The 27,472-nt window shown below is 34.5% G+C and overlaps 1 long non-coding RNA gene across 2 annotated transcripts in view; it reads left to right on the plus strand.

The window, feature by feature from the left end:
- The window catches only part of LOC141539654 (uncharacterized), a 50,813-nt gene that overhangs the window by 14,924 nt on the left and 8,417 nt on the right, over positions 1–27,472 (plus strand). For both annotated transcript variants that reach the window (XR_012481355.1, XR_012481354.1), the window contains one exon: positions 20,619–20,974. This is a non-coding gene — a long non-coding RNA (uncharacterized LOC141539654). The remainder of the gene's footprint in view (positions 1–20,618; positions 20,975–27,472) is intronic.

Raw genomic sequence — 27,472 nt, forward strand, 5'->3', positions numbered from 1 at the left:
GTAGTGAATTGAGAGTGGCTGCAAAGTCAAATTTGGATTCAAACTTTGCTTCTGACACCATAATAGCTGTGTAGGCTGTGGCAAATAATTTAGTCTCCCAAGCCTCTCAGAAACTCTCTGAAACTTTCAGTTGCAGAGAAGGTGTGACCTGAATTAGTAGAGGAAGTTTCTTATTAAGAGCTAATTAAATAGTCCTGATCAGGTGTGTGTGTATTTAAAATTGAAAGTATCATTTAAAATATATCCATGTAGCATATGGACTTGTTTAACTTGATGCTTTAAAGTCTGGATTTGATTTTTGTTCTATATTGTTGAGATTAGAAATCTGTCCTTGAAATCAAGAAGATCTGAATTCAGATCTTGCCTCTGAACTCATATTGTCAGTGTGAACCAGGGCAAATCATTCAGTGCTCTTCATAACTCTCTCCAAATTTTAAGTTACAGAGAAAAATGCTGACCTTCATTGACTGATAGAGGAATTTTCTTCATTTCAGAAACTCCCTATACCAGTGACATCATAGGTCCATATTCCCTCCCTGATCTATTTAATAGAAAGGAATACAGTCTTTCTTATCAGTATTGAAATTAACCCAGACTTAATGAAACCATGCTAAAGACACAATTCTTTTCTTTCATACTAGCTACTATGTATATTTTCTTAAGATGAACTTCGCCTTTATCTATGATAGCAATGTCATATCTCATAATAATAGAATTGTGACTCTGTATGATTATTTTCAAAAATACAAATTACTAAAATTAAAAAAATAAAAAGTTGATAACCCAAATAAATCAGTTATAGAAGACAAAACCAAATATCTTGTAAAAAAGGTACTGTGTCTAGATGATTTAACAAACAAATTGTCCATAGATTGTTAATTAATAGAGAAATACAATCAGTATAATAAACTGTATAAGCAAGAGAGAAAGAGGATGTAATCATTATATTTAGAAAAAATGCTTAATAAAATAAATTAAAATATATCAATCATTTATATATATCAATGTGTTTCTTTAAAATAAAATTATATATTTCAAACTAATATTGTATATGATAAATGTTACTCTAACAGCATTAGATGTAGCTAGTATTTATAAAGTGCTTTAAGATTTCACATTTGATCTTCATAGTAAAGTGGATGCTATGTTATATTTACATGTTATATCATTTGACTTCTCATAATAACTCTATGAGGTAGATGCTATTATTATCCCCATTTTGTTGATGAGGAAACTGAAACAGAGATTAAGAGATTTACTCAGGCGCAAGACTTAAGTGTCTGCAGTAAAATTCAAACTCAAGTCGTCTTTAAAAACAGATGTAAAATTCAAAGGTTCTGATAAAGGCCTTAGTTCCAAAATATGTAGAGAATTGACTCAAATTTATAAGAAATCAAGTCATTCTCAAATTGATAAATGCTCAAAGGATATGAACAGACAATTTTCAAATGAATCAATTGAAACTATTTCTAGTCATATAAAAAGGTGCTCCAAATCATTGTTGATTAGAGAAATGCAAATTAAGACAATTCTGAGATACCACTACACAATTCTCATTGTCTAGGCTGACAGGAAAAGATAATGATGAATGTTGGAGGGGATGTGGGGAACACTGGACACTGATGCATTGTTGGTGGAGTTGTGAATGGATCTAACCATTCTGGAGAGCAATTTGGAACTATGCTCAAAAAGTTATCAAACGGTGCATTCCCTTTGATCCAGCAGTATTTCTACTGGGCTTATATCCCAAAGAGATCTTAAAGAAGGGAAAGCAATTTGTATGAGCAAAAATGTTTGTGGCAGCCCTTTTTGTAGTGATGAGAAGTTGGAAATTGAATGGATGCCCCTCAATTGGAGAATGGCTGAACAAATTGTGGTATATGAATGTTATGGAATATCATTGTTCTGTAAGAAATGACCAGCAGGATGATTTCAGAAAGGCCTGGAGAGACTTACATGAACTGATGCTGAGAAAAATGAGCAGGACCAGGAGGTCATTGTACACAGCAACAAGAAGACTATAGGACAGTTAATTCTGATGGATGTGGCTCTCTTCAAAAATGAGATGATCCAAACCAGTTCCAATTGTTCAGTAATGAAGAGAATCAGCTACACCAAAAGAGAGAACTATGGGAAATGAGTGTGGACCACAACATAGCATTTCCACTCTTTCTGTTATTATTGCTTGCATTTTTGTTTTCCTTCTCAGGTTTTTGTCTTTCTTTCTAGATCTGATTTTTCTTGCACAACAAGGTAACTGTATAAGTATGTATACATATTTTGAATTTAACATATACTTTAACATATTTAACATGGATTGGAGTACCTGCCCTCTGGGGAGAGGGAAGGGAAGGAGGGGAAAAGTTGGAACAGAAGGTTTTGCAAGAGTCAATGTTGAAAAATTACCCATGCATATGTTTTGTAAATAAATATAAATAAATAATTTAAAAAACAGATGTAAATAAAACTATTTACTTTCACTCTGAAATAATCTTAGAAATAGTAGAAATGGCAAAACAAGATAAAAAAATAAAAGAATATATTATTGACATGAAGTTAAAATATTTGTTTCTATTTACATGACATGATTATGTATTTAAGAAATCTGACCATTAGCAAAACATCCATTACTTTATTAAAGTAAAAGATATAAAATATTCAAAATTTTACTTTGTTAAGAAGATTCTAGGAAAAATAGAAAAATGAGTACCGTTTTACATAAAGAAAATATATCAAATATTTGAGTAGTAACGTAGGACATACAAGAGAATTTTTAAATAAGCAAAAAATGAAAATGAAATCAAGAATGATAACTGATATAGCACTTTAAGATTTGCAGATTGCTTTTAAAATGTTCTCATTTGATTTTCACAGTGAAGTAGTTAGGATAAGTATTATCCCCATTTTACAGTTGAGGAAGAAGAATCCCAGAGAGATTATGACTCACCATGGTCCCAGAGCTAGGAAAATACCACCAACAATATTTAAGTTCATACTTCTCTTGACATCTCTTAAGGAAGAAATGAACAAATAGAAGGATATCACTTGTTTATGATTCAGTTGAATAAAAACAGTATAAACAGCAGTGTCTCTCAAACTACTTGCGTATCTAATTAAATACTAGTCAAAATATCCATTGGCTCTTTCAGAGAATTAAAGTCAGAAAATTTTTATTGAAAAGAAGATGTGAAAAAAAAAAAAAAAAAAAAAAACAACCCAGTGAATAAGAACTGATGGCAGAATTTCTGGCCCTTGAAAAAATAGAGGTGATGATCAACCATAACTTTTGTCCATTATCTCTTCTGCCCTTTGTATTTAAACTTCACAAAAAGACCATTTGTAATACTTGTTTCCACTTCCTCTTTCATTCTCTTCTTACAATATGGTTTCCAACCTTAGCTTTCCACCAAAATTTCTTTCTCCAAAGTTATTAATGACTTCCCCTTTGCCAAATTCAGTGGCCTTTCTCATTCTTCATACTCCTTAATCTCTTTGTGGCCTTTGAGCCTGTTGATCATTCCTTCATGGAATTACTCTATAGGTTTTGGGAGCACCCAGTCTCTTCTGGTTTTCCTCCTACCTAATTGCTCTTTTGCTGAAATCTCTTCCAGAATCACACACTCTAATTATAGGTGACGACCCTCTGAGCTCTATCCCAGGTTCTTTTCTACCCTGTTTCTCCTTCATTTGGTGATCTCATCAACTCCTATGGTTGCAATTATTTACCTTCTTAATGCTGATGCCTCTCAAATCTGCCCTTAAGTGAAATGTTTCCAGAACACAAAATCTTTTCCTCTATACCCTTTCCCTCTCTTCTTACTTCTTTATTTCTGTAGAGGGCAAAACAGTACTCCCATTCCTCCCAACTCACAACCTAAGTTTCCTCCTCAACTCTTTACTAACTCTAATCCCTAACTTGTGGCCATGGCTTGTCAATTTTACCTTTGCAACATTTCGAATATGTTCCCTTCTGTCCTCTGATTCTGCTACTATTATAATGTAGGTTCTTATTCCCTCATGCATAGAGTGTTGCAACAGCCTGCTTGTGGGACTGCCTGCCTCAAGATTTTTCCCAATCCATCCTCCATTCAGCTACCTAAAGCATTGGTTTGACCATTTTGTTCTCCTATTCAGTAAACTTCAGTGGATCCCTGTCATCTCTCCAGGATTAAATACAAAATGCTCTACTTTGGCATTCAATGCTCTTACCTAGCCCCCTCCTACCTTTCCAGTCTTCTTACAACTCTAATTTCCCATACTTATAAATTTTACTCTAAATACTCTGATCCTGGCTATTCCATGAACATGACACTCCATCTCTGTTGTAGGCAATTTCTTTGGCTATATCCTATGCATATAATGCTTCCCTTCTTCAACTCTGCCTACTGATTTCTTTGGCTTCCTTTAAGTTGTAGTGAGATAGAGTGCCAAGCCTAAAGTAAGGGAGACTCATTTTCCTTAGTTCAAATCTGGCCTCAGACATGTACTAGCTATGTGACTTTGGACAAGTCACTTAACCCTGTTTATTTTAGTTTTTCATTTGTAAAATGAGCTAGAGAAACAAATAGCAAATCATTCCAGCGTTTTTGCCAAGAAAACCCCAAATGGTGTCAGGAAGAGGGGAAGAGACAGACATGACTTGTAAAGTCTTTGGGAGCAGCCTTCCTTTCAGTTCAGTAATTATCACATGAGTAGCCAGGTGTTAAAGTCCAAATCCTTTATTACCTCCTCCTTTATTTGGGGCTCAGCTAGTTTTCTGGAGGTCTTTCAGAGTCTTGGTTTCAGGGGGGAAGCAAAGGAGGAGAATCTTGCCACCAAGGTGGTGTGTGAGGTGGGATGAATCTTTCTGAGTCCAAGGGCTTGTGCTCCAGCCTTCAGCCTTCAGCCTTTTGTCCACTTGACTCTGAATCTCCCTGGCTGAGACTTCTATAAGCTCCATACTGAGTACAAACTGATCATTCTATCACTAGGAAACCATTATTTGTTATAGGATTAAATCAGTGCTAAATTGGATTTAACCATTTTCTCCTCAATTCCACTTAGTACTTTGTTTCAAGTTCTGGCCCACAACATCTCCTTGTAGGATTAAATCAATCATACTGAACCATGCTAAATTAGATAGTTATTGTCTCTGTCAATTCCACTGACTTAATACCTTGTAAGAATCTTTTGTTTCAAGTTCAGAGTTCTGGCCCATAACAATGACTGGAACAACTGAACAACAAAAAATTCCATCGTTTTCGGGAAGCCTTTCCTAGTTGCTCTTAATTCCAGTGCCTGCCTTCTGTTGTTAATTATTAATTAATTAATTATTAGCTATTTTTCCTGTATGCTGCTTGATATATATATATATATATATATATATATATATATATATATATATATATATATATATATATACACATATATGTATATATATATATATATGTTTGTATGTTGCCTTCCCCAGTAGATTGTAAGATACTTGAGGATACTTTTTTTCTTCTTTTTGAATTCTAAGTACTTTTTCACAGTGCCTCATAACAGACACTTAATGTTTACTGATCACTTGATCACTGGAACAGAATAGAGGACTAAGAACCTAATGTATATAAACATTAATATTTGAAAAAATTAGATCTAAATTACACTGGCAAATGGAGTCACTACTCAGCAAAAACTGAAGAAACTCACATTGCTATATAGTTAAAAAAAAATTGAATCTTTGCCATAGACTATATATTAGTGATCTAAAAACTTAACAAGGAATAATATTTTTTCTCAACTTTGGAGAAAAAAAAATTTATATCAAATGGAAGCAGTTAGTGGAGATAATTTGTTCTGCACAACAGACACCATCATCTCTAAAGTTGAGAATCGAGGGGAGACATTTTCAGGAAGTATTTCAGGCAAAGTCCTGACACCTAATGACCATTTCCATTCTTGCCTCTGCTTGTTCGTCTCTTACTTCAAACCTCTTTCAGTTTTCTATCTCATCACTCTGCTGTAACTGCTCTTGGCAGTTACCAATGATCTGTTCTCTATTCTGATGCTTTTTGAACTCTCTTTGACACTACTCAGTATTTTCTCCCAGATGCTTTTTTATCTCTGGATTTTTGTGATACCATGCTCTCTAGCACTTCTTCTTTCCTTGCCAGTCTCTTTGCTGTGTCATTCATATCCTCTCACCTAAGTGTAAATGTACCACAATCCTCTGTCTTGGGCCCTCTTCTGCTCTCTCTTGGCTCTCTCAGTGATCTTCTTATTAAGATCCCATGGGTTCAATTATCATTCCCGGGCTGATGTATCATAGATGTATTTCTAGATAGATATGGATAAATCAGCCTACCTACATCTGACTGTAGCTATATCTATCCATAATTACAAACACACATATTTGTAGCTAACTCTTGTCTCTCTCTTAATCTGTAGTCCCCTGTTATTATCTGCTTACTGAAAATTTTAAATGAGGAATGTCCAAAAAAGAACTCATTATTTTTTCCTCTAAAACCCATTCCTCTTCCTGTCTTCCCTGTTTCTATCAAGGATGCAGCCATCCTAGCTACCAGTTTGAAACCTTAGAGCCATTCTCAACTCCCTTTTCCTCATTCATATCCAGTAAGTTGCATAAGTGTTTATTGATAGTATCTTTGTTATCTGTCTCTTCCCCCCACACACACACACCCCTCTTCAAAGGCCATAACTCTGTTTCTAATCTTCATCCTCTTTTGGCCAGACTATTGTGAGAGCCCATTTATTTGATCTCCCTTAAGTTCCCCCTGCCCATCTCCTCTCCATTTCCCACACAGCTGTCAGGAGGATATTCCAAAATTATAGATCTAAATATGATACATGCTTGCTTAATAAGTGCAAGTGCTTTTTTGATCTAGGATCAAATACAAATTTCTTTTCTTTCTTTTTTTTTTCTTTTTTTCTTTCTTTTCTTTTCTTTTTTTTTTTGTTTAAATAAGGCATCTAAAACTTTTAACCATATAGCTCAAACCTCCTATTTCAGAATTATTTCATATTACTCCCGATCCAACCTATCTGACCTCCTTGTTTCTCACATGAAACAACGTATTATTTCTTGTCTCCATACTTCCTAAAGCATGTCCTATGTCTGGAACTCACTTTCTTTTTATATTTGCCATTAAACTTCCTAGCTTCCTTCCATTTCTCAGCTCAAGCACCATTTCCTTCACAAAGTCATTCCCAATTCTCTTCTATTCCCAACTTCCAGTTCTTCTCCATCTAAATTACTTTGTATTTTTTTATACATATTATGGACGTACTTAAATACATTCATGCATATTCCACTACTCTTTAAGGGCAGAGGCTGATTCACTTTTGTTTGTATCTCTAGTTTCTAAACACTAGTGAAGAGCCTGGCATGAGACAGATTGAGCCAGCATCTTTAAGGACCTGATACATATCTATAAAGCTAATACAAACTCCTTAATGGATCAATACTTATAGGATATGAGTGGGTAATTTTCCAAGGTGTAAATAAAATATGATAAAGTTGTAGAAAAGAGCAGCATGGTAGTGTAGTGGATAGAGTACCAGGCTTGTAGTTAGGGAAGACTCATCTTCATGAGTTCAAATCTGTCCTCAGACACTTCCTAGCTCTGTAACTCTAGGCAAATTAATTAACTCTTTGTCTCAGTCCTTCATCTGTAAAATGATCTGGGAAAGGAGGCTATCAAACCATTCTAGTATCTCTAACAAGAAAATCCCAAATAGGGTCAGGAAGAATTGGATACCACTGAAATGACTGAACAATAAATAAAACACAACAAAAGCCCCTTCAATTTTCCTTATAATCAGAAATGCATTATTCCAGGTCTTTCATTTTATCCATTGTGTCACCTAGGTGCTCTGTATACAAAATAAATATAAGATAATGGGGAGGAAAGCAAATGGGGAATCAGGAAAAGCCTTGTGTATAAGGTAGCAACTTGATCTGAGCTTCAAAAGGAACTACTTTGTCTAGGTGAAGATAGAATGCAATCCAGGCATGGGGACACCCTACACAAAAGCATGATATTAACAGGTAGGATTTCCCATGTGAGGCATAATAGAAAATTCTGTTTGACTAGACAATAGGATATATGAAGAGTAGTAATATGTAATGAGTCTGAATAAGTAAGCTAGAGCCACATTGTGAAGGGACTTAAATGCCCCAAAGAGGAATATTTATTTGATCTTAAACATACTAGTGAGCCACTGTATTTACCAGGCAAGGGAGTCAAGTAATCATACTTAAGATTGAGTATTGCTTTAATATTAATTATAAATTAATTATTATTAATAATTAATTACGAATTAATTATTGATATTAATATTGCTTTAAGTATTAAGAGTATTGCTTTGATAGTTCCATGGAGAATGGTTTGGGAAGAGGGGACGTGGGATAGAGATGCTTTCCAGATAAGGGTATTGCAGAAGTCCAGGGTGGGGACTGGGGTGGCAAGGAGAGACTCAATTTACATGGTAGCCATGGAAGTAAGAGAATGGGACAGAGAGAAATGTTTCTGTGGACATCGTAATATTGCCCACTTATTATTACATTTGGGAAGAAGGTAATGAGGGAGAATGAAAAGTCCTAACTCTTAGATCTCAAACTTTGATACTAGAGGATTGGTATGTCCTCAACAGAAATAGAGAAATTGGAAAGAGAGATAGGTTTTTGGGGAAAGAGCATGAATTCTGTTTTGGACACACTGAGTTTGAGATGTCTAAATGGGTCTGGAGCTCAGCAGAAATTCTCAAGCTAAGCCAATTTATAAATCTGGGAGTCATTTGTATAAAGATAGCAATTCAAGACATGAGAGCTGAAATGGTCACCAGAGAAAGTGTGAAGAAAACAGAAGAGGTCACAGTTAAGTTCCAGGAAATGAATAACCCATTGATAACCCAGCCCAGAAAACTCAAGAGCGTCAAGGTAAGTAGGAGAACCAAGAGAAGAGAGTGTTGTCACAAAAACCCCATGAGGAGAGAGCCTCCAGAAAGAGGGCATTTTAAAGCAAGTTCAACCTAGAAACAAAAAGAATTACAAAATCTCTTGATGAGTCCTTTTTCATTTTTAGGAAGTTCTAAAATGTAAAATTATTCTTTTATGTTTTGTTTTATTTTTGTGTGGACATAATATAGTTGTACCTTATTTTTAAAAATCTAGAGTGAGAAAATAGGCACTTAAAGAAATAATGATTTTTGTTCTATATATCTGAATATGCCATAGTATATTTCCCAAGAATGACTTCCACACAAGAATTCTATTAGAATAACTAAAAATGCACAAACATCAAGGTATATTAACCTACCAAGACACACATAACTGTAAAATATAACTACAATGCTAGCTTTACAGCAATCAAGGCAAATTACTATAGAAATATTCATTTTTCATAGTTGAACTACACTAATGTAATACAAATATTTTTTACCTAAATTAGTTTATAGTGCTATGCCAATCAAACTACAAAGTAGTTCCTTTCTAAAACTAGACAAAATAATTAGATTCATTTATTGAGAAAAAAAGTTCAAGATTCCTCAGAGAAATTTTTAAAAAATTAAGAATACAGATCAGCTTAGGGTTGTCAATTCTCAAATAAAGTGCTTAACATTAAAATTCAAGAGAATAGAAGGAGGTACAGTTTACAGCTGTGATTTGGTAAAAAGTCTACACAAACGAGATAGAAGTGATCACAAAAGATTAATTTCAATTACTAAAGTTTTAAAACTTTTACTCTCCCTACAAGATTAGTACAGCTAGAATAAGAGGTAAAATAACAATTTGGGAAAACTTTTCATCAAAAATTTGATAATAATTTTATATCAGAAACATAATGAATGGTTTGTTATAAATGTACAAAATGAAAAGCTCTTCCTCAGTATATAGTATGTTAAAACTTGACCAGTTTTCAAAAGACATGCAAACTATCGATATCCATATGAAGGAGTACTTCAAACTCTTGATATGGAAAATGCAAATTAAAGCAGCTCTGAAGTGTCTTCTCCTAACAACCAATTGACTGAGATAATAAAAGATGGAAAAAGTGTTGTGTGCTTTGGGAAGACAGGTACACTAATACACTATTGGAGTTGTAAATGGATGCAATCAATCTTATTAAACGATTTTTGGAATTTTGCAAGAATATTCACTAACTTGTTTTTATTCTCCCCAAGAAGATCATGACAGAATGAAAAGCATCATCTAGAAACCAGTTTCCTTAGCCATGAGAGCAAAATAACCAGGAAAAAAGTGGATATCCAATTAGGGCTAAACAAATATTTGCACATGAATGTAATTCATTCACTGTGAATAATTACAAATTTGAAGAATTCAGAAAAACCTGAGACTTGTATGAACTAATGAAAAGTGAAGAAAGAACTAGAAGAACATGTATATCAACTATAATAATGTAAATAAAAACACTAAAATGTAGCTAAACTCAATATTATTATAGTCACGATGATCCAGCAGAAAAGATAAAGAACAATTTTCCCTCTTAGTAGAGAACAATATATGCAGCATTGCTTTTAAATATGGTCAATTTTAGGTTAGAATTTTTCTGGTTACAAGGGTGAATTCATACAATGGGGATAGTTCAATGGGAAAGATTGTGATATTTTTTAAAAGTCATAATAAACTTTTTAAAAGTGGCATTAGACTATTATTTAGGAAATGCAGATAAATGACAATGTATGGTAAAGAGGGATAATAGATGCACACCATAAAGTTTTCCTAGAGGAAGGCCTCCTATACTTTGCATAGATATTTTATAAAGATTATATGGACAGGAATCATTCAGGATAAAAACTGTGTTTAAGTAAAGATCATTATCTTTGGAGGGAGAGTATTCATTTCAGGAGATAATAGGTCTAATGATCTCTAAATGCATTTTAAAATAGTGCCACATAGTTTAGTTTTGTGGGGGGAAAAAAAAGAGCCAGTTTTCACAATAAAGAATTTAGAAAGATGCCATGGAAAACAGTTGATTAATAAGTTTAAACAGAATCATTAAAATATCAAAATGATCATTTCTTTTCAATGAACAGCTAAAGGCTGAGGGTTAAAAAAGAGGATATTCATCTGGGACAGAAACACAACCATAATATGAATTTGAAGGTAATAGCAGGGTGATTTCTTGCCCAGACATGTACTCTATAAAGAAATGTAATTCCTAATATGAATTTTTCAGGAAAGTATGTCTATCTAATTATTTCAAGCAGTATTTTGTAAAGGGCTAGAACTGAGCAATGCACTTGGATAATGAAGCACGTGAGACTAATTGCCAATTGGACAGTTCCCTATTAACTTGTTTGAAGGTTGACCCTCCCCAGCTGTTCTGTGCTGACTTGATTGGTGGGACAAAGAGGGGGAAGTGACTTGTGTGGGAGGAGTAGAAGAAACTTGGGTGGTGGAACTCACGCTCTCTCGCACTGGACCAGGCGTTGGAGGCGACGGTAAAGATCTAGAATAAAGACATTTAGTGATCCTGACTCCTGCTGATTTCTGGGAAGATAGAGTTCCAGCAGTATTTTATCCTAAATTATTGCATTTAATAAGGTTTCTAAAGGTTTGCTTCATTCTTAACAGTGATTCATTCTTCTATGGTTTATTAAGCCAAGTTAAGTTCTATTGGCACATATCTTTAAATATTTAATGGCTTTCAACATTATTTTCCATCAACATTTTAGCTACAACTGTAATATTCTGCATGTAACAAAAATGGAATCTGGTTAATGACCATCAAATTGTTTCAGGTTTCAGTCTCTGAGGAGATACCTTGAAAAAACAAACAACTAATACATTGAAAGTCTTGTATATCCTTAATATACTGATAAATTTCTTATTTTATATTGTTATTCAATTTTTTATTTGAATCACTCAAGATTCAAGTATATACTCTTTTAAAAAAAAATGTATTGATGTTTTCTGTTTCTTTTGTCATCATAGTTGTCCCAAGTATCCCTCCTCCTCTCCATATAACAACTTATCTTTTAGAGATAGAAAAAAAGTCAAAGCAACTGATTAATACATTTAAAAACTCTGAAAATATACAATGTGTATCACTTTGGATCCTTCACCTATAAAATAGTGGGGATTGGGAGTATCCTCCTATATATCTTCATTCATATCAAGGATATAGTCTTACTACAGTTGCATGGTTTTTAATGAAGTAAACAAACATGGTCAGCTTATTTGTATTTGATGCTGGGGTGTTGTTGTTTTTTTATATATGTATTGCATTAAAAATGTGGCCAAATGATACTTCTGACAAGGCTGATTGCATGTATAGCAAGTAAAAAATTCAGTTTCCAGGCTTTGAAGGTAAAGATACAAGTATTATATAATTACTCAATTAAAATTTTTCCTCATTTACATTTGTTGTAATTATTACATTGTACATTATTATTAATGAACTTTATACTCAACATGGAATATAGAATCAAAAATTTAGAGACAACAATATTGTAAGATATCAAGTTTGCATAGTTATTTTGTAGAATATCTTTTTTATTGGAATTATATCTCAAATGATTTTAATTGTATTTTAAAAAGAAAGTAATATCATTGTGTTTAAGACAAAGAAAGGGCTTAGTTAGGTTGATATATATAAAATACAGAATAAAGTTACAGAGCAGAATCAATTACAGAGTGAAATAAAAATATAAAATACAGGATCGATACTTAATTTTCACAATTTCTAATCATCTTCTTACTGAAAGCCCCATGTTCTGACTACTGCATTACTTTTCTACTGCAAAATTCATAAAGGTAATATTAAAAACGTAAGCCATAATGCAATAAAAAATAGTTTATTCTGTACTATTTCACAAGCGTTCATCTCAATTCACTAAATAAATATTTCTTATATACCTATTTTGTGCCGTGCACTATGCTGGACATAAGATACAAATGAAACAATTCCTGCCTTGAAGAATCTTAAATTTGAGGCAGCTAAATGGTGCAGTGGGTAGTATACAGGCCCTGGAGTTAGGAGGATCTGAGCTCAAATTCTGCCTCAGACATTTATCATTTACTAGCTATGTGACCCTGGGCAAATCACTTAACCCCAATTGTCTTGGGGAAAAAAAAGAATCTTAAATTTTCCTGGAATCCTTTATTGAATTTACTTTATACTTGCTTTGGGGTTAACTTAGTTTAGTCCTGGTGATAGACTATCTGCTATTCAAAAGAACAATCTAACTAAATCTCTACATGCTTATTTCCAACAGGTTGGCCACTGGGTTCTTTAGCATTTTTCATTCGTATAACATAAAATATACAAAACTGTAAGCAATCCCTTTGCTTCTAAATAAAAAATAAAGTTATAGCTAGTTGGGAGAGTACCAGCCCTGAAGTCAGGAGGATCTGAATTCAAATCTGGCCTCAGACACTTACCACTTCCTAACTGTATGACCCTGGGCAAGTCACTTAACCCCAACTGCTGCAGCAAAAATAATAATAAAGTTATAAAATGTCCTTTGCAAAGAAAATTAATGAATGAACAAAAACAGAAAAAAGTATTAATGGGAGGGAAGATCCTGCTAGTAATCTGAAAAGAGCCAAGAACATTTCACTTGATATACTGCTATTGGTCAGTTCTATAACCAAATGAAAAGGATTATTATAATTGGCTATGAAAGCCCAAAATATTTTGAACAAAATTATATTAAGGATGGAGATGGGGGAAAAAGAAGAAAAAAATGAAAGCCATAATTAAAGAATGGAGGAAATCAACAGTAGACCTGATGATTGATTGCAGTAATGAGGGATGCCATGAAAGTGGTAAAGAAAACTTACAAGGAAGCACAGCCTCAGTGTATATATGTTGGGAACAGACAGCAATCCACAGGCTGTTGTAGAGGGTCAGGGAGAGTATCCATGTATCCCAAGAGTCCTGAAGTGCTATTCTGCTGTGCTAAATGGTCATGCTATATGATGAATATATGGTGGAGTGCTGAGGCTGGGGAGGAGGGGACATTTTAGTTGAATGATAAAGTTGTACTTTGCCTATAGAGCTGAAAGGGACATATCTAGATATCATCTAGTCCCAACTTTGACCCTATGAATCATTATTTTCTACAACAATGTTGTCAGATTCAAATAGAAAAGAGGAGCCTACTAAACCATACTTAAAAATTCCTGCCTATTGACTTAGAAAATCACATTTACATTATGTTCTATTGTGTTTTACTTTATTAAATATTTCCTACTTACATTTTAATTTAATTTCTTTGCACTTAAGGTCTACAGGTCCCCTATTTGATACCTCTTCTCTAAATAACAGCCTTTACCCACTCGCCTTCAGTAACAGGCAACTCATTTATTACTTTTTTTTTTTTTTTTTTTTTTTTGGCTCATTGGCCCTAGTTTTTCTTTCAGAAGCTAAATAGATAATCATAATAACAATAACCCTTCAAAGAGTTAAAATACCAAATATATTTCCCATCTAAAACACATCACTTTCCCATTCCTAAATCTCATGTGTGTCTCTGGTTCTAGAATAAAATGCAGACCTCAGATTGACATTTAAAACCTTACACAGTTTGGCTTCAGCCTATCTTTACATATCATTTTACTTAACATGCTCTCCATGTTGGCCAAAATGGCCTACAAATGAATTTCCTCCCCAGTACTTTTGCAAAGATAATCCTGGAATGCACTGCTACCTGTTGCCTCTTGGAAGCGTCAGCTTTTTAAAGACATAACTCTAGTTCCGACTTCCACAAGTTGCTTTTCTCGATCACCTAGTTGAAAGTGCTATCTTCTTTCTCTATGTATATTTCCATGGGTTCATGATTTAGCAGACAAGATGATACTATAGGGGCAGCTAGGTGGTGCAGTGGATAGAGCACCAGCCCTGAAGTCAGGAGGACCTGAGTTCAGACACTTAACACTTCCTGGCTGTGTGATCCTAGGCAAGTCACTTAACCCCAATTGCCTTAGCAAAAAAAAAAAATTAAATTAAATTAAAATGATACTATAAGCAAATTAGGATAATAAAGGATAGTCTGCCTCTCAGATCTGTGTAGAAGAGTAGACTTTATGAGCAAAGAAGAACTAGAGAACATTATAAAATGCACAATGGATAAATGTGATTATATTAAAAGAATTTGCTCAAACAGAACCAATACACCAAGATTAGAAGGAAAGCAGAGAGCTGGGGAAAAATTTTTATAGCCAGTGTTTCTGATGAAGGCCTCATTTCTAAATATGTAGGAAGAATTAATTCAAATTTATAAAAAATAAAAATGATTCCCCTATTGATAAATGGTCAAAGGATATGAATAATTTTCAGATAAAGAAATTAAAACCATTTCTAGTCATTAAAAATGCTCTAAATCATTGTTGATTAGAGAAATGCAAATTAAGACAACTCTGAGATACCACTTCATACCTCAGATTGGCTAAAATGACAGAAAAGATAATGTTGGATGTTGGAGAGGATGTGGGAAAAGTGGAACACTAATGTATTGTTGTTGCGAGTTATAAAATAATCCAACCATTCTGTAGTGCAATTTGGAACTATGTCCAAAGGGCTGTAAAACTGCATATTCTTTGATTTAGCAATGTCTTCACTGAGTCTGTATCCCAAAGACATCATAAAAGAGAGAAAAGGACGCACAAGTACAAAAATGTAGCTGTCTTTTTTTGTAGTGGCAAGGAACTGGAAATTGAGTGCATGCCCATCAGTTGGAGAATGGCTGAATAAGTTATGGTATATGAGTATAATGGAGTATTATTGTTCTATAAGATATGACAAAAAGGTTGATTTCAGAAAAGCTTAGAAAGACTTTGACCTGTATCAATGAACCGATTCTAAGTGAAATGAGTGGAACCAAGACAACACTGAACACAGTAACAACAATGGTCCTCAAACTTTTTAAGTAGAGGGCCAGTTCACTGTCCCTCAGACTGTTGGAGGGCTGGACTATAGTAAAAACAAAAACTCACACTCTATTTTGTCTCCGCCCCTCAGCCCATTAGCCATAATCCGGCGGGCCGCATAAACGTCCTCAGTGGCCACATTTGGCTTGAAGGCTGTAGTTTGAGAACCCAGCCTAGGTTGTGATGATCAACTAATCAACTTGGCTCTTTTCAACAATGTGATAATTCAAGGAAATTTCAGTAGACTTGTGATGGAAAGTGCCATCAGCATTGAGAGAGAGAACTGTGGAGACTGAATGTGGATCAAAACATAGTATTTTCACCTTTTGTTATTGTTTTTGTTTGCTTGTTTTTCCCCCTTTTTGTGTTATTTTTCCCTTTAATATGATTTGTGTGTGTGTGTGTGTGCAGCATGGCAAATATGGAAATATGTTTAGAACAATTGCACGTGTTTGACCTGTATCAAATTTCTTGCTGTTTTAGGAAGGGGGAGAGGAGAAAAGAGGGAGATAAATTTGGAACACATGGTTTTGCAGAGGTGAATGTTGAAAACTATCTTTGCATATATTTAGAAAAATAAGATATTATTAAAATCTAATTATATTTCTATTTATAAATGACAGGTCTCTACCACTAATAGAAGGTAAACTCCTTGAGGGCAGAGAATGATTTTTATTTTTTTGTTATATCCTGAGCCAGCATCTTGCATAATGTTGGCTTATGACAGCCGTTTAATAAATGCTTGCCGACTGAGTTTATTAAGCATTAAATACCTACTATGTGCTAGATATTGTGCTAAGCTCTAGAGATTCAAAGAAAGGCAAAAATGGTTTGCTCTCAAAAACCCTACAGTCTAATGGGTAGACAGTATGCAAACAAGCTGTGATAAAATGGAAACAACAGATTAAAGGTACTAAGGGTTGAAAAAGGGGTTTCATATAGGCTGGAATTTTAGTTGGGACTTGAAAGAAACCAGGGAAGCTAGGATGTAGAGAGATGAAGAGGGAGAAGGTTCTATACATGGGAAACAGCCAGAGAAAATGCCCAGAGTCAAGAGATGCAGTTTAGGGAATAGTAAGGAAATCATAGTCATTGGATTAAAGAGTATGGCAGGGGGAAGGCAAAGAAGGACAATGTAAAGTGTAAGACTAGAAAGGGATATGAAGATCAGGACAAGTTATGAGGAGTTTGAATGCCAAACAGAAATTTGTTTTTGATCCAGGAGGAAACAGAAAGGTACTGGAATTTATTGGGGGTTGGGGATGGGGAGATTGTCATGGTTGGACCTGTACTTCAGGAAAATAACTGATTAACTGGAGGCTGCATTGAAGTGAGGAGATGAGTTAGACTGACATACTAGCAGGTTATTGCAGTAATGTTAGTATGAGGTGATGAAGACCTATACCAACTTAGTCCCATATTAGAGGAGAGAAAGGAAAGTATTTGAGAGATGCTGCAAAGGTTAAATCAACAGGCCTTGGCAACAGATTGAATATGGCGACAGGGGGAGAGTGAGGAATCAAGTTTGGAGGGGGGAAAATTATGTTTAGTTTTAGATGTATTTAGTTTATAATGTCTACTGGATGTCCAATTAGAAGTTTCTAAAAACCAGTTGGGGAGCTAGATGGAAGGTCAACAAAGGCAAGGCTGGTAGATTTGAGACTCTTCAACATAGCATTAAGTCCATAAGAACTGATGAATTCACCAAATGATATAGTGCAAAGGGAGAAGAGAAGAGGACCTTAGAACTACTATGTGGAACCCCTACAGTGAAAGGCTGTAACCTGGATGCTGATTCTGGAAAGGAGATTAGGGAGTAGAGGAGAACCAGGAAAGAGTAGTGTCCCTAAAACCTGGAGGTAAAGTGTCAAGGAGAAGAGAGTGATTGACAGGATCAAGGCTATGGAGAGATCAAGAAGAATGAATAGAGAGAAAAGGCCACTGAATTTGGCAATTAAAGTGATTTATAAAGTTAAATTGAATTTAACTGTTATATCCTTCAGACTAGTTTTCAAAAGAATAAGTACATGAGGGAAGAGACATGGCTGTGTAACGATTCCTTTTTTTAAAAGGTCTGAGTCTTTGTCACTGTAAGATAGTATGAATTTAACAATAATAATCATAGATTTAGTAGGAACTTTGAAAGCTATCTAGTTCAACCCCCTCATTTTTCAAATGAGGAAAAAAGAGGTTGTCTTCCCTAATGTCATTCACGTAGAAGAGCTGGAATTGACCATAGATATTCTTATTCATAAGCCATTGCTTTTTCCATTTCCAATTTGTGAACCATTGCTTTTTTTTTTTTTTTTTTTTTTTTTTTTCCTATTTGTGCCTTCAAAAGCTTTTCATTTATATAGGGCAACATCATCTTACAAAGTACTTTTTCTATGTTTGAGATTCCAACAATTCAGTAACTTAGGTGCTAAAGATATCATTATCCTTTTAGAAAAGGTAACTGAGACCCAATAGGACTTGCTTGAGCTCAAGTGGTCCTTAATTGACAGAGGTGGGATTCATATATATGATTCTTCTAACTCCAAATGAAGCACTAAAGGCGCTTGCCATGTTGCCAGGGGCAGCCTGGTGGCTCAATAGATAGAAAAACAGACCTGAAGTTAGGAAAACTCATGAATTCAAATCTAGTGTCAGATACTTCCTAGCTGTGTGACCTTAGATAAGTCACTTTACCCTGTTTTCCTCAACTATAAAATGATCTAGAGAAGGAAATGGTAAACCACTTCAGGGTCTTTGGAAAGAAAACCCCAAGTGGGGTCAAGAAGAGTCATGACTAAACAATAACAATGTGCTGCTCCTTAAGAACTGCCCCACACCCCCAAAAACAGATGGTACAGTTGATAGGACATTGGAGCTAAAGTAAAGAAGACCTGATTTAAACTTCAGACTTTAATAAGTATGGGACACTGGGCAAATCACTTAACTTCTCTCACTTCAGTTTCCTCAACTGTAAAATGGGGATAATAAGAGCTCAGGGTTGTTGAAAGGATAAAATGATATAATATTTGTATATCATTTGCTCATAAAAAGTATTTAATGAATTCTTGTTCTTCCATTAAGAAAAATAGAATCTTGAATCTAGAAGAGATTTCAGAGGCCATTTAGTACAAAGAGTCTCAATTATGACATCCTCAAACAGTTACCCAGCCTTTGTTTGGATCATAGTGTCCATAATGAGAAAGGTGATAGTTCCATTGCATTCTGTCCAGTACTTGGAATACATTTGGATTATTATAATAATTCCTTCTTGGGCACAACTTTTTTTTATTATAGCTTTTTTGTTTTGTTTTGTTTTGTTTTGTTTTTCTGAGGCTGGGGTTAAGTAACTTGCCCAGGGTCACACAGCTAGGAAGTGTTAAGTGTCTGAGACCAGATTTGAACTCGGGTCCTCCTGAATTCAAGGCTGGTGCTATATCCACTGCGTCACCTAGCTGTCCCTATTAACGCTTTTTATTTACAAGATATATACATGTATAATTTTTCAGCATTGACCCTTGCAAAACCTTTTGTTCCAATTTTCCCCTCCTTCCCTTTACCCCCTCCCCAGATGGCAGGTAGACCAATACATGTTAAATATGTTAAAGTATATGTTAAATAGAATTTATGTATACATGTCCAAACAGTTATTTTGCTGTACAAGAAGAATCGGACTTTGAAATAATGTACAATTAATCTGTGAAGAAAATAAAAAATGCAGGCAGACAAAAACAGAGGGATTGGAAATGCTATGTAGTGGTTCATACTCATTTCCCAGAGTTCTTTCACTAGGTGTAGCTGGTTCTATTCATTCCTGAACAATCAGAACTGATTTGGTTCATCTCATTGTTGAAGAGAGCCACATCCATCAGAATTGATCATCATGTAGTATTGTTGAAGTATATAATGATCTCCTGGTCCTGCTCATTTCACTCAGCATCAGTTCATGTAAGTCTCTCTAGGCCTCTCTGAAATCCTCTTGCTGGTCATTTCTTACAGAACATTAATATTCCCTAACATTATATATCATAATTTATTCAGCCATTCTCCAATAGATGGGCATCCACTCAGTTTCCAGTTTCTAGCCATTACGAAGAGGGCATTTGAGCACAAGTTTTTAATGGGAACATTGACAAGATATGGAGCAAGATAGGCAGCAGGATAGTGACATTCAAATAGAAGCCATACCATATAAGGCTCAATTAAAAGAATTGAATCTATTTAGCCCATTGAAGAGTGGGATTAGACATACTGCTTAATCCTACAAGACAGAACTAAACACAAGGAATGAATAAAAATTGTAAAAAGGCAGATTTTGTCTCAATATAAGAAAAATTTCCCTAACTATTAAAACTATATAAAAGGGTAGTGGGCTGCCTTAGGAAATTGTGGTCCCTTCATTGGCTTTATAAGATTTTTCAAAGAAAGCAACTTTTGTTGCTGATCTTGTAACAGAAATCAGCATTATCCACCTTTTGATCTGTCTTAAAGCCTCAGATAAGAGACCATGATATATAAGACTTTCCTAAGGATATACATAATACGATGAAACTCAGTCGGCCAAGAAATGAATTATAGTATTTATGCTGCTACTTTGTTACCAAGAGATGTCAACTGTTTGTGTCTCCATCCTTGAGAGCAGGTAGCGAATCATTTTTGTCTTTGTATCTATAAGGTCTATCATAGTACCTGTACTAGAGAATGGGTGTAAATGTTTTTTCAATTGATTGGTCTTTCTTTCCCACAGATTCTTTCTACAACCAGAATAAGAGGGGCCAGGATATGAGTAGCCACTCTTCAAAATCCAAGTGTCCGTATTTTTATGCGGTCCCTATAGGAAGATTTAGAAGGGGAAAGGTTCATGCCATCACCAGGATCTTTGCCAGCAGGTGCATATCTGTTGTCACAAATGCTACAATGTCTGGGTTCCTGATGCCATGTGATGCTCTGCTTTTGACATTCAACCCTCTGGATCTGCTAACTCCAGTATTAATTTTCTTCTTAAAATATTTTGACTTGCAGCCACAATACAATTTGTAAAAGATTGGCCTTTGCTTCAGAGAAAATTTTGGTTCGTTTAAAGAACTCTACAACTTCTTAAAGGTAATACTACCCAGTATTAAGACAAAACTCATTGCTCATTTGCAATGCTTATCCAAATTGTGTTTACTAATATACAAAATAGGTTATCCATTCAACTCTCTTTAGCTCGTAGTATGGGCAATGGGCATTCTTTAGGCACTTGGTTTTCTTTATGTGGATAGTTAGTCCAAATTCTTGAGTGACTGGATCTTATTTAGGAGGCCAAATTGTTTCATTATGTTCAAAAGAGTCAATAAGAAACATTGATTGATGGAATTTTTGGTTGTTTTGCTCTGCAGTAAGTTGCACAAGCAAAAATTAAAAAGATAATTGTAGTTTATGCTCCATTATATGTTGTATTATTGAAGAAGTAAATATACTCTAAGAAGAACTTAATAATAATAGACATTACTGGATTACATATTTATTGAAACAGAGGGTTTCTGAGCATTCTGGGTAAAAGACTATTACAGAATATAAAATTTAGCACTTGAATTTAAGACACAGCATAAAAAGTTAAACATGTGGGAGAAATTAAGGAAATTAATAAGGTAAAATTGTTTTTATTCTTAAATGTACTCCTTAGAACCCATAAGAACTTTTTCATCCTTAGGGTGGTTAAAAGCTTATTTAGAAAGAGGGCATGAGCATGAGCCTAGTATATTGGGATAATTTTTTAAAATGGATGGTGAAAAAGGGATACACTGGGAGAAAGGAGAAAGGAGAGGAAGAATGAAAAAGATATGCAAAGACTACTTTTTATAATGTTACAGGAAAATGGGGTTGGAACAGGCAATGCATGAACCTAAGTTGCATCTTAACTTGTTTCAGAGAGGAAGAAACACACACACACACACACACACACACACACACGTGCGCGTTGGGTATAGAAATTCATCTTGTCTAAGAAATAGGCTGGTAAGGGGCTAAGAGAATGAGGGAAGATGTGATAAGAGGAAAGGTTGATTAAGGAAGGCATTACTTAATATCAAAACAGACTCTAAAAGAAGAAAGGGTAAACAAAAGAAGGAGAAGAGAGTAGAAACACAGCAAACATAACTGAATGCAAATGGGATGAACTCATTAGAAAGGTAATATATTTAGTAATAGCAATATTGTAAAAATAACTGAACTTAGCCATTCTGATCACATAATGGACTACCACACCTCCAAAGGACTCATGATGAAAAAAAGCTCTTCTCTTGCAGATAGAGAACTGATTGATTCAAAGTGCAGATTTTGAAGCATATTTTTTTTCCTTTATTTTTCTTGCTTTTGTTCCTTTGGAATATGTAAAGTAGAAATATGCTTTACATGGCTATTTGTATAATAACTTTTATACTGCTTGCCTTCTCTGTGGTCTGGGTAGTGGGTGGAAGAAGGGAGAGAATTTGGAACTGAAAAATTTAAATAAAATATAAATGCTGCAAAAAATGAATATCCAAACTAAGTCAACATATACAATATATATATACATTTAAACATGAAGTTGGGTACAAATAAATACAGTTAAAAATGTTAGAGAATATAAACTATTCAGGATCCCCCAAAATAGCCTATGCTTCATAGTCAGGAGCCTCACATTTGCATATCATGGCATAATCCTTAAAAAAATGAATTAGTAGTCAGTGACATGGTGAATACTGAAATGTATATATATGTATTAATTGTTTTATTTATTTTATCAAATTTAGTTATTTACTTTTAATAGTATTTTATTTTTACAATTACATGCAAAGATAGTTTCAAAATATTCATTTTTATGAGACTTTTGTGTTCCAAATTCTCCCTCCCTTTCTCCTCCCTCCACAAGACAATAAGCAATATGATTCAGGTTGTGTATGGTTAGTCATTTTAAACATGTTTCCACATTAGTCATGTTGTGAAGAAAAAATCAGAACAAAAGAGAAAAACCACAAGAAAGAAAAAACACCCAAAAAAAGTGAAAATAGGAATACTTCATTCTGCATTCATTTTCTATAGTTCTCTCTCTTGATGCTGATAGTCTATTGGAATTGTCTTGGATCAGTGTATTGCTGAGAAGAACTAAGTGTATTATAGTTGATCATCACAATAAATGTGTGTGTGTGTGTGTGTGTGTGTATAATGTATAACAATTTTGTTGTTACTGTGTACAATGTTATCTTGGTTCTGCTCACTTCACTTAGCATCAGTTCATATAAATCTTTCTAGGCTTTTCTGAAACCTACTTATCATTTTTTATAGAATAATAATATTCCAGTATATTCATATACTGTAACTAATTCAGCCATTCCCCAACTGATGGGCATACGATATTCAATTTCCAATTCTTTGCCATCACAAAAAGAGCTGCTACAAACTTTTTGCACATGTGGGTATTTTTTACTCTTTTATGATCTTTTTGGGTTACAGATACAGTAGTAGCACTGCTGGATTAAAGTATATGCCCTTTGGGTATATGAACAACATTTTAAAAATTAAAATTGATTATAGCCTTAATAGGGGAAAAATGTCTTGGTACTTATTTGGAGTGGCAGTAATTCAGAACTGATTTGAGCACAAGTCCAAATCATCAACATTTTTTTAAAGGACAAAAATGAGAAGATACTCCATATAATTGTATTTTCAATCTGATTATTAAAATAAATTGTTGATGCTAAAAAAACAGTAATTAGGAAAAAGTTAATTCTTTTGAAAGAATCTGAGGAGATTGACACAGGAGTGGCAGCTATGCATGGGATTTGGGGGAGAGGGATACAAATGCTCATACTTATTTAGGAGACATCAGGACATCCATTACTTTTTTTCTTTTATAAGAGGTGTGGTAAGTACGACTGAACCCTAGGTGTATGGCATGAAGTTTGAGAAACAATGTTATGTTTGCTAGAGTGTTGAGTAGGAGTAGTGAGTCAGTCTAAAGGAGTTTGGGAGTCTCACAGTCTGTGTGATGACTCAGAGAGAAGTGTGAGTTAATGCTGAGGTCTGCAGCCCCAGTGGGTGTGCAAGAATTTGCTGTGAATGAGAATGACTGGCAACTAGCAGGATGTGGAGAGGGAAGAGAATGAGCTAACTGTATTCTGGGTCCTATTACCTACCTTGTACTAGCTTTGGAAATCCCTAATGAGGAAGCCCAATCAGATTCTCTATTTGAATCACCAGCTTTAGAGCTTCCTGTAGTCTCCATGGAGAAAGAGGGAGCACAGGGTATGAATGACAGCAATGAGAGCTCCCTTACAAAGACTATTTTGGATTATCACCATTCTTTACAACAATTTAACCAAAGCACTTTGAAGAGGAAAGAATCCGCACATCATCCAAATCTTTAAAGATCTGATTTCTTTTCCAAGTTGAAAAACCTGGCAACTGAAAGGAGCTCTTGTTTAGAATACAAACTAATTTGTAAACATGGAGGATGATAGATTATAAGCACATTACTCAAAAAAAAAAAAAACAAACTGAAGGGAAGTGTGAATCTTCAGAAGGTTACTGTGATGCTCTAAACCAGACTATCATAATAGAAATTCAAAAGAGGTTAACTAATGATAATAGGTCATTTTATCTACACTGTATTATACTTTAGAGTTTGGAAAGCACTGGAAAGCATTTTACGTAAATTACCTCATTTTACCCTCAAAGTCACCCTATTTTGATCTCCATTTTACAAATAAGGAAACTGAGAGCAAGAGACTAGCCTGGGGCTAACGGCTATTAAACATCTGGGGAAAGATTTAAATTCAGGGCTCTGTTCCTACACAGAGCTTTAATGGATTCAAAATGGAGGGGATTTGTCAGCATTTCAATACTCACTTTGCCTCATTCATGAAGACAGTAGAACATCCACATTTGTATTCCAACCCTTTAGTCCCTTGTAGGCTCTGTGAAGAAGAAGAAATGGCATTTATAGTCAGAGAGAACAGTAGGACCAGACCAAGGAAACAAAATAGATCGAAAGGCTGGAGACTATTTGAAGGCAATGAGGTATTACATAGAATTAGAATTAGGAAGGTTTCATTCTGCACTTTGGCAGGTGGAGAGCAACCTAAGTATGGTGTGTATGGAATATCCTCAGATAACAACTGTCTTAATTAATGTGTCTGTTGGTTTTACTGGTGTCTTTCTTTTTTTAATTTTTTTTTTTTTAAAGAAAGATAGTTTGTTGGGTTGAAGAGTAGGGAGGGATATATTTGGAAATAAAGTCAAATTAAAAATAAGAGATAACAATTTAAAATTTTAAAGTGGAAAAAAGAGGGGGGTGTGTGTGTGTTCCCTATTTTATAGATTTCCATGATCTAAGAATCCATCACCTACTGGTCAAGTTCTGGTGATGAGTCTCTCTAGATTTAGCTAAACAGATTCCTGACATAGGAAAATTTCTTCCTGGGAGTCTCTTCTAATTCTTCCCCTCTTTATGAAGTCCAATAGGACTTGAACTCTACAGGGCAGATTTATCCTCTTGCACCCAGGTCCACCCCCATTATAGAAAGAGGCATCAGCATAGGGGCTTTTGTAGAGATTTGTATTGACACCTTGACCAAAATGTCTCATTTTAGATTTTGATTTCCAAATTTTTTCTCCCTCCCGCCTCCTCCCTCTTTACAAGACAGCAAGCAATTTGATGTAGGTCATATATGTATAATCACATTAAATATATTTCCACATTCATCATGTTGTGAAAGAAAAATCATAACTAAAGGGAAAAATTACAAGAAAGAAAAAAAAGTAAAAATAGTATTCTTTGATCTGCATTCCATAAAGTCCATAATTCTTTCTTGGGATGTGGATAGAATCTTATTTTTTTGTAGGTAATGTCAATATAATTTTTAAAGCTTTTTATTTTCAAAATATATGCATGGATAATTTTTCAACATTGACTCTTATAAAACCTTGAATTCCAAATTTTCCTCCCTTCCCCTAGATGGCAAGTAATCTAACATATGTTAAACATGTTAAAAATATATCTTAAATCCAATATGTGCACATATATATATCTTGGTGCACAAGAAAAATCAGGTCAAAAGGGGAAAACATGAGAAAGAAAATAAAATGCAAGCAAATAACACAACAAAAAGATTGAAAATGCTATGTTGTGATCCACCCTCAGTTGGACTCTAATGGACATGACTCTCTTCAACAATAAGATGATTCAACCCAGTTCCAATTGTTCAGTAATGAAGAGAATCAGCTACACCCAGAGAGCGAGCTATGGGAACTGGCCTCAGTCATCTCATTGTTGGAAAGAGCCACGAACATCAGATTTGATCGTTATCTAATTTTGCAGTTGCCGTGTACAATGATCTCCTGGTTCTGCTCATTTCACTTAGTATCATTTCATGCAGGTCTCTCCAGTTCTCTCTGAAATCATCCTGTGGATCATTTCTTATAGAACAATAATATTCCATAACATTCATATACCATAACTTATTCAGCCATTCTCCAACTGATGGGCAGTGGATAGCATTTTCCAACATGAGAGTTGTAATTGTCTTAGATCATTGTATTGCTAAGAAGAACTAAATCTAACAAAGTTGATCATCACATAATATTGCTGTTACTATGAACAATATTCTTCTGGTTCTGCTCACTTCATTCAACATCAGTTCAGGTAAGCCTTTTCAGCTTTTTCTGAAATCTACCTGCCCATAATTTCTTTTTTTTTTTTTTATAGTTTTTATTTACCATAATTTTTTATAGAATAGTAATATCCACTACATTCCTATACCATAATTTGTTCAGACATTCCCCAATTGTTGGATATCCACTCAATTTCCAATGCTACTACAAAAAGAACTGCTATAAACATTTTTGTACATGGGTCCTTTACTTTTTTATGATCTCTTTGGGATCTAGACTCGGTAGTCATATTGCTGGATCAAAGGGTATACACAATTTTATACCCTTTGGGCATAGTTCCAAATTGTTTTCCAGAATGGTTGTTCTGTTCACAGTTTCCCCAACAATGTATCAGTGTCCCAAATTTCCTACATCTTCTCCAACATGTATCATTTCCTTTTCTGTCATATTAACCAATCTGATTGATGTGAAGTAGTACTTCAGAGTTGTTTTAATTTGCATTTAAAGTTAGAGCATTTTTTTTTCATATGACTATAGATAACTTTAAATTTCTTCATCTGAAAACTCCCTGTTCATATCCTTTGATGATTTATCACTTGGGGAATGAATGACTTGTATTCTTATAGGTTTGACTCAGTTCCATATATTTGAGAAATTAGGCCTCTATCAGAAACACTGCTCTGCTGTTTCTTAAGGAGATTTTCTAGCTTCCCAGTCTCCCCTTCCATTTCTGTTTATCTCATTCTTTTGGACTGCACTATTCATTGCTCTTTCAATAACCAATCAGCTATCAATAATCATTTATGTATAACTATGTTCTATATACTGTGCCAGGCATTGCAGATATAAATAAAAAGAATGAAATACTCCCTACTCACTAAGTGTTTACATTCTAATGGGGGGAGGGAGACAACAAATACATAAATAAATATAAAGGGAATAAATATAAACACAAAGTAGTTATTG

Source organism: Sminthopsis crassicaudata, chromosome 4, assembly GCF_048593235.1.
Source record: "Sminthopsis crassicaudata isolate SCR6 chromosome 4, ASM4859323v1, whole genome shotgun sequence".
Taxonomy (NCBI): domain Eukaryota; kingdom Metazoa; phylum Chordata; class Mammalia; order Dasyuromorphia; family Dasyuridae; genus Sminthopsis; species Sminthopsis crassicaudata.